We start from the raw sequence: 8,212 nt of genomic DNA, 5'->3' as shown, positions 1-8,212 counted from the left end.
TCCTACAGGAACCACTCCTTCTCTCTTGTCTCCATCCCCACCAGCGTGGTGCTGAAGGAGGGTGTGATGGCAGGCTCCTCTGATTACACTAAAGCGAGCTGGCCTCATAAGGCACTGAGTTCTCCGTTCCTGCTAGGTCCCGAAGAGTCCCAGGCCTCCGCAAATAAGCGAGCTGCTCGAGTAGGTGGTCCATGCTCCACGCGGAGACAGGGCCCTGCAGTCATGTAGTCCCGCAGCTGCGTGCCTGGGAAAAGGGAGGCCGGGAGCAGGGCTGCAACCAGGACGGCCTGGGCAGTCAACTGCAAACTCAGAGGGCAGCTCTGCCCTGCTGCTCCTTTGAGCGGCCTTTGCTACTAAGAAGCCCAAGGCTGGCAGCTGGCTACTCTTTCCTATGTGGTGTGACACCTGAGGCCTGGGAAAGTTACTGTGGTTTCTCAAATGACTCCATAGTAACAGTTGGAGAGATGGAGGGGGTGTGGCCGAGGGGCTCTGCTCTCCTGGCATAGGCCAGTGGACCTTCTTTTGGAGAAGAACATTTTTTTTCTGGGCGGCACATACAAAGTAGCAGAGCCAGCTGCCCTGCTGGGAAGATGGAGCTGCCCCAGAAGAGCTAGCTGCAGGGGATGAGCAGCGGCGCTTGCTGTGTGCGGGGTCCCTGGTAGCCCCTGAACAGATGACTCCTCTCAGCACTACGAAGTGAGGACCGCTGACCACATGTCAAAGAAAATAGCTCCGATAGTGAACACTGAAGTTCTGTCTAAAGTCTCAGGCACTGGGCTCTGGACCTCACATGTGTCACTTCATTTAGTCCTCAGGGTGACAGATGAGGTAGGACCCACCATTGCTGCAACTTGTCACCACAGAACCAGCTCAAAATGGCCCTGTGCTGTGTCTAACAAAATACTGAGTTGGCTTTCAGAGACAACAGACCCAAACCACCGGTCAGGCAGCCTGAGAAAGTGCAGAGGAGACCCTGCCGGGGAGCTCAGTTGACTGGGTGACCAAAAGCAGGTCTGGCTGCCTGCAGCTTCGAAAGCTAATACTCAAGAGGCAGGTGCTGATGTAAAGGAAAGTGGATTATTCAGACGCCGCCACCTAGGAGATGGGAGAGTCCTGTCACAGAGCCCATCTCCACCTCTCAGTGCAGGCAGGTGCTTTTATAAGGAGGGAGGGGGAACAGATGAAGAGATCAACTGACAACCGAAAGGTCCCCAGTCAGGGGCACGTGAGAGGCACCTGATAAAGTACCTCTCACATCCATGTTTCCCTCCCTCTCTTTCTCCCTCCCTTCTCTTCTCTCTAAGAAAAATAAATAATTTTTTTAAAAGCATCACAATTTTGGAATAACAGCTTTCTACATATATTAGTTACTTAAGCCTATCAACTAGAGCTAAACCCTTGCTGTAGCTCAGCGGATTGAGCACCGGCCTGTAAACCAAGGGGTTTGCAGGTCGGATTCCTAGTCAGGGCACATGCCTGGGTTGCAGGTCCTCAGTAGGAGGTGTGCGAGAGGCAATCATACATTGATGTTTCTCTCCCTCTCTTTCTCCCTTTTATCCCATGTCTAAAAAATTTTTTTAAAAAAAGCTTAACTCTTTAGTTAAGGCTAAACTCTTTAACACCTGAGTTCTACTATCATTCCCGTTTTAGTTTTTTTAAAGTTATTTCCTTATTTTTTTGATATATTTATTGATTATGCTATTACAGTTGTCCCATTTCCATCCCTTCACTCAACTCCATCCTGCCCACCCCCTCCCTCCCACATTCCCCCCAAATAGTTCATGTCCATGGGTCATACTTATAAGTTCTTTGGCTTCTACGTTTCCTACACTATTCTTACCCTCCCCCTGTCTATTTTCCACCTATCATTTATGCTATTTATTCTCTGTACCTTTCCCCCCTCTCTCCCCCTCCCACTCCCCTATTGATAACCCTCCATGTGATCTCCATTTCTGTGGTTCTGTTCCTGTTCTAGTTGTTTGCTTAGTTTGCTTTTGTTTTGGTTTTAGGTGTGGTTGTTAATAACTGTGAGTTTGCTGTCATTTTTAATGTTCATATATTTTTTTCTTCTTTTTCTTAGTTAAGTCCCTTTAACATTTCATATAATAATGGCTTGGTGATGATGAACTCCTTGAACTTGACCTTATCTGAGAAGCACTTTATCTGCCCTTCCATTCTAAATGATAGCTTTGCTGGATACAGTAATCTTGGATGTAGGCCCTTGCCTTTCATGACTTGGAATACTTCTTGCCAGCCCCTTCTTGCCTGTAAGGTCTCTTTGGAGAAATCAGCTGACAGTCTTATGGGAACCCCTTTGTAGGTAACTGTCTCCTTTTCTCTTGCTGCTTCTAAGATTCTCTCCTTCTGTGTAATCTTAGGTAGTGTAATTATGATGTGCCTTGGTGTGTTCCTCCTTGGGTCCAGCTTCTTTGGGACTCTCTGAGCTTCCTGGACTTCCTGGAAGTCTATTTCCTTTGCCAGACTGGGGAAGTTCTCCTTCGTTATTTGTTCAAATAAGTTTTCCATTTTTTGTTCTTCCTCTTCTCCTTCTGGCACCCCTATAATTCAGATGTTGGAACGTTTCAAGATGTCCTGGAGGTTCCTAAGCCTCTCCTCATTTTTCCGAATTCTTGTTGCTTCATTCTTTTCTGGTTGGATGTTTCTTTCTTCCTTCTGGTCCACACCGTTGATCTGAGTCCCAGTTTCCTTCGCATCACTATTGGTTCCCTGTACATTTTCCTTTGTTTCTCTTAGCATAGGCTTCATTTTTTTCATCTAGTTTTCGAACAAATTCAACCAATTCTGTGAGCGTCTTGATAACCAGTGTTTTGAACTGTGCATCTGATAGGTTGGCTATCTCTTCCTCGCTTAGTTGTATTTTTTCTGGAGCTTTGAAGTGTTCTGTCATTTGGGCCTTTTTTTTTTTTTTTTTTTTTTTGTCTTGGCGTGTTTGTTACTTAAAGGGGAGGAGCCTTAGGTGTTCCCCGGGGTGGGGTAACGCTGTTCGCTGCTCTGTGATGCTGTATGTGGGGGAGGGGCTGAGAGGGAGCAATAGCACCTGCTCCACTCTCCACCGGACTTCAGTCACTCCCTCTGCTACCCACAATCAAATTGGGCCCCTCTGGTGCTGGTTCCCGAGCGGGTGGGCTTGTGCACACTCTAGGCCCCTGTGGGTCTCTCCAACGACCTCTCCTGTGAGGCTGGGAGTCTCTCCTGCTGCCGCCCCAACCCCCACGGGCGTTTTCAATCAGAGGTTTGAGGCTTTGTTTCCCCACGCTGGAGCCCTGGGTTAGGCGGTCTGCTTCGCCCCCCGCCGTTCGTCCCGGTTTGTCTGTGTGCGAATGTGGGGCCGCAGGGTCTGCTAGTGGTTATACTGACTGCCCCGTTCGTCCCACACTCCGCCAGTCTCGGTCCCACCAAAGCCACGAGAGTCCTCTCCGCCCCAGTGCCCATCTCCGCCCCTCCTACCGGTCTGGATGTATGTTTCTTTTTTATCTACTTGGTGTCGGACTTCCTTGCCGTTTGATTTTCTGTCAGTTCTAGTTGTGCGAGGAGGCGCAGTGTGTCTACCTACGCTGCCATCTTGGTTCTCTCTCCTATTTCCTTCTTTTTAAAGATTTTATTTATTTACTTTCAGAGAGAGGGGAAGGGAGTGAAAAAGAGAGGGAGAGAAGCATCAATGTATGGTTGCCTTTCACACATCCTCAACTGGGGACCCAGCCCGCAACCATGGCATGTGCCCTGACTGGGAATCAAACCAGTTACCCTTCAGTTTTCAGGCTGGTGCTCAATCCACTAAGGCACACCAGCCAGGGCCCCTTTTAGTTTTAATTATCTTATTTAGGGTATAATCATATAGGGTTAGTTTACAAACTAAAACAATGTAAGATACAAAGGCTACACAGTTTTGGAAGAATGGTAGGCTTATGCTTCAGAGCCTGCTCCCTATAGAACATGCAAAGAATAAACCTGCCACTCTCTGCTGGGCCAGCCTGAACCTAAGCTGTGCCTGGAGTTCCTTCCCATCAAAAATACTATCCGTTCGGAAACTCAGGCAGCGGCGGCATGATCATCCAGGCAGGCATCCTTGAGGAAGCAGAGAGCCCAAGAGCCTGAGAGCCCTTCTTTTATTTCAAATCTTCTCACCCATAATTCCATACATTCTGGAGACATTCAGCTTCTCAGCCAATCCCATCCTAGACTGTTTACCATTGCTGCGACAAATTCCTCCTACAGCCCCTTGCTATACCTGCCCAGTGATATGATCAGATCTCTCTGTATCATTCTGACTCCAGAGTACTCACCATGCCTACTGCACCCTGCCTTCTGCCCGAGAGTCAGCTAAGATGCAGGTAATCATAAACTTGCCTAAGGTTAAAAAATAGCTGGCTGGGCTGCCTTGGAACTCAGCTTTATCAAAAATCTGTTGCATTCACTAAAGAACTGTTTGATGAGGGTCTACCATAGGAAAGATATTATGCTAAAAACATGGAGTCCAAACACCAAAACCCACATTACTGTCCAAAAGGAGAATCAGCAGAGTGGAAAGATAGTTGTGCAAAAATTATGATTTAACTCAATGGAGGAAGAAGGAATCGATTCTACTGCGATCCTATAAAGAGCCCAGAGTTTGCCTTAGAAGTCTTCACAAAGGATTTAAAAAAAACCATTTTATTTATTTATTTATTTAGAGAGACAGTAATAGAGGGAGAGAAACATCGATCAGTTATATGTGCCCCAGACGGGGACTGAACCCACAACCCAGGCATGTGCCCTGAACTGGTTACCTCTCGGTCTGCAGGCTGGCGCTCAATCCACTGAGCCACATCAGCCAGGACCACAAAGGAATTTATATTAGCAAAAAACCAAACAAGACTGGCCAGAACCACATAATTAATTTTAAAAAAGTATTGCCGGAGAGAGAGAGCGTGAGCGAGTGAGCAAAATCACTCACTTGACCACATAACCACACAAGAAGCTTATGGCCTTTGACAGGCTTTGACTGGACGACAGGCTTAGAAAACTATTGCTAAATCTTTGATGTCATCTGACATGATTTTATAAACCATGTCTAATTTTTAAACCAACCACTGCTATTCATTTATGGAATTTGTCTAAAAATGTTTCAAGCCTTAAAGAGAATTCAAGTAAAAATATCTTTAACAGGAAAGAAAAACTAACAAGTTTCATCAACACTGGGAGTGTTCTTATCTTTTTTTCCTCCCTGGGTGTCAGAAGCTTAAGAACAGTAAATACTGTGGAATTCAAAAGTATATTTGCTTTGAGATTTTCTTTGGCCTTCAAGTCCAGCTAACACTTTACAGAATGAAAAAAACCTAACTTCCATTCTTAAAGGGGAAGCACATATTCTGATCTTACATTTTCCTCTAAAAAAAGGGTCTATGTGCTTTTTTTCCTCCAGATGAGGGAATAGCATCACCAAAGCTCAGCATCTTGAGAATGTGATTTGCTCCAGGAACCCGCAGATCGGTGCATTTCTGGAGCGCCAGGACAAGGGGCCGAGATGAGGCCGGGCTGCAACCGAAGATCACTGTGAAGAGGCTTTTGTGCTGCCTTAAAAAGTTGAAGTTTCACCCTGATTGGCTGGTAGAGAGTGAAAAGGAAAAACTCTGTTTCTGCCTCTGCCCACCACTCTACTCTCAGGACTCCAATTCTGCTCAGGAGCTGTGGGGGGGCTTTTTCCACACCAAGAAATTCTCCAATTCTCTGCCGACACCAGCTGGGTGTCCTATAATTCAATTAAACTCCGATGCTATGTGCCTGAAGGTAGCATCCGCTCCCACCGGGTGAGGGCTGAAGTTCCAGAAGACACCCCCGCCCCTCCCCCATGCCAACTGCAAGTAGTAGGGGGCCCTTTAGGTTACCCGCAATCTGTCCAGCTTGCCTACAGATTGGGGGCTCCCTGCTAGAACTGCTCACAGAACTCAGGAAAAACACTCACCAACTAGATTACTGGTCAGTTATAAAAGGCCACAACCCTGGAACAGCCAAATGGAAGAGATGCACAGCGCAAGGTGCGGGGGGGGGGGGGTGTGTGTGTGTGTGCAGGACCTTTCTTGCAAGGGAAGCGGTCTGCGCGCCTCAGAGGATTTTAAGGAGGCCTCATTTGTAGGCATGACTGATTCAATCCATGGCCACTGGTGACTGACTGAACCTCCAGCCTGGGGTGGGGGTGGGGAGTGGTTCTGAAAGTTCCAATCCTCTAATCTCAGGTTGGTTCCCCCGGCAACCGGCCCCCATCCTTAGGTTCCAGGGGCTTTCCAAAAGTCAGGTGTGGCTGAAAGAGGCTTGTTAACAAAAGACTCTCCCGTCACCTTTATCCCTCTTATCACTTCGGAAACTCCAAGGGTTTGGGGAGCTCTGTGCTGGGAAAGGGAACAGAGACCAAATATCTACTTATTATAAATCACAAAATCACAGGCGGTATTGAAAAACTTTTTGTCAGCAGTCTGAAATGATCAGTTTTACCAATTTATAAAGCTTCTCTTGAGGCAGCCGCGAGGATGCGGAGGACCAGGAAGACCTTTAGGAGTCAGTATCACTTACGAAGTTACAGTTTCTGAGTTCCAAGCCCACCCTCCTACTCCCCACTGCGGAATGCTGATCGGGCAAACCACATTTCTGCTCCGCCAGACGGATGGTTCTGTGTCCCGGTTTGCCCAGGACTTTCCGGGTCTCAGCGTTGAAAGTTCTGCCTCATGGGAACCCCTTCCCAGCACCTCCGCACACCTTCCGCAGAAGGGACTTGTAGGCTGTTACTGTTAGCGTTACCCCGGCAACACTTCACTCCTCCCGCGGCAGCCACAGCAGTGCCTTCCTGGAGTTTGTCGTTTTCCAACACTTGCAAAACCAGTTTCATCAGAAATGTCAGCGCCAGGCAGCTGGTGCAGAGTCTTTGTTCCCGGAGCTCCAGCGGCGGCGTATAGCTGCTTCCTGCACTTGGTCCTCCCACACCTCAGAGCTGTGGGTCTCAGAGTGTGGTCCGCAGACAGCAGCCTCCGCGCCGGCCTCCGCCTCAGCTGGGAACCTGGTAGAGACGCGCAACTCCAGGTGCCCGCAGTCAGAGACTCTAGGGTCAGGCTCAGCAGTCTGTATCTTAACAAGTCTTCCGGGCAATTTGTTAAAGTTTAAGGGCTGCTGCCTTAGACTTCTCTTTTTATCCGTTCAGTCATCTAGATAACATCTTTATCCCAAGACGGTACCTGGTGCGGCTTCTGTCTCCACTGGACGCTGGCTGATCCGGAGCGGGCTGCAGTGTTCAAACCAGAGCAGTGGGGTGGGGTGGAGAGGACGTGACCCGAGACTTTGAAAAGGCCTTGATTACTGTTTGGGGGGAGGGAGGAGTCTAGGATAGTTCTCAGTTTCCTGGCCTGGGTCCCAGGTAGGCTGTGGTGGCCATGCACAAAATATCAGGAGGCAGAGCGAGGGTTGGGATTAGGGACCTGTTGGGTTTGCCCGTGGGTTTGATCAGCTTCCAACTGAGGCACTCAGGTGCAGACATCCTGTAAGCATTTGGCTGCAGGGTCTTCGGCTTAGGGGAGAGGTCTGAATAGACATCGAGATTTGGGAATAACCAGGGTCTAGGTGGCTGCTGAAGACAGGGGTCTGGGCAAGTCTCCCCAAGGAGACAAGCAGCATGAGAAGGAGATCCCCTAGCCAGGCGTGCAGAGAGACCAGGACAGACACTGAGAAGGGATGGGCAGGGCTGGGCAGGAGAGCCGGAGGACTGAGGGGAGGTAGAAAGTGAGGGATGAGGGAGGTTCAAGAAGGTGGGTCAAATGTCGCAGAGAAGCCAAGGAGCCCTATTAACCAGGTGCCTAACCCTGTATTCTGATGCGCTGACATCTGGCGTCTTGCTGGCTCCGGAAGGACCGCCTCTGCCAAGACTAGCCAGTTCCTGAAGACAGGAAATGACTCACCAGTGAGCATGATTTTCAAACACAAACCAACCAATCCAGAGCCCACACACCCCACCTCCTGTTTCAGGCTGTCACCCCCTGAGCCCCTATTCATCTGCCCTAATCTGCCCAGGGCCAGGTCCCAGACAACTAGGGGAGACCCTGTGCCTCCTTATTGCACAGAAGGTAGCATACTCTGCACCCATTGGCACCTTGCCTTTTTTTTTTTTTTTACTCAACTATGCATGTATAGCAGGTTCTTGAATAACTTTGTTTTGTTCAGTGTTGTTTTG

The sequence above is a fragment of the Desmodus rotundus genome, chromosome 12 (genome assembly GCF_022682495.2).
Source record: "Desmodus rotundus isolate HL8 chromosome 12, HLdesRot8A.1, whole genome shotgun sequence".
In the NCBI taxonomy this organism is placed as follows: domain Eukaryota; kingdom Metazoa; phylum Chordata; class Mammalia; order Chiroptera; family Phyllostomidae; genus Desmodus; species Desmodus rotundus.
Note: the sequence above shows the minus strand (reverse complement) of the source record.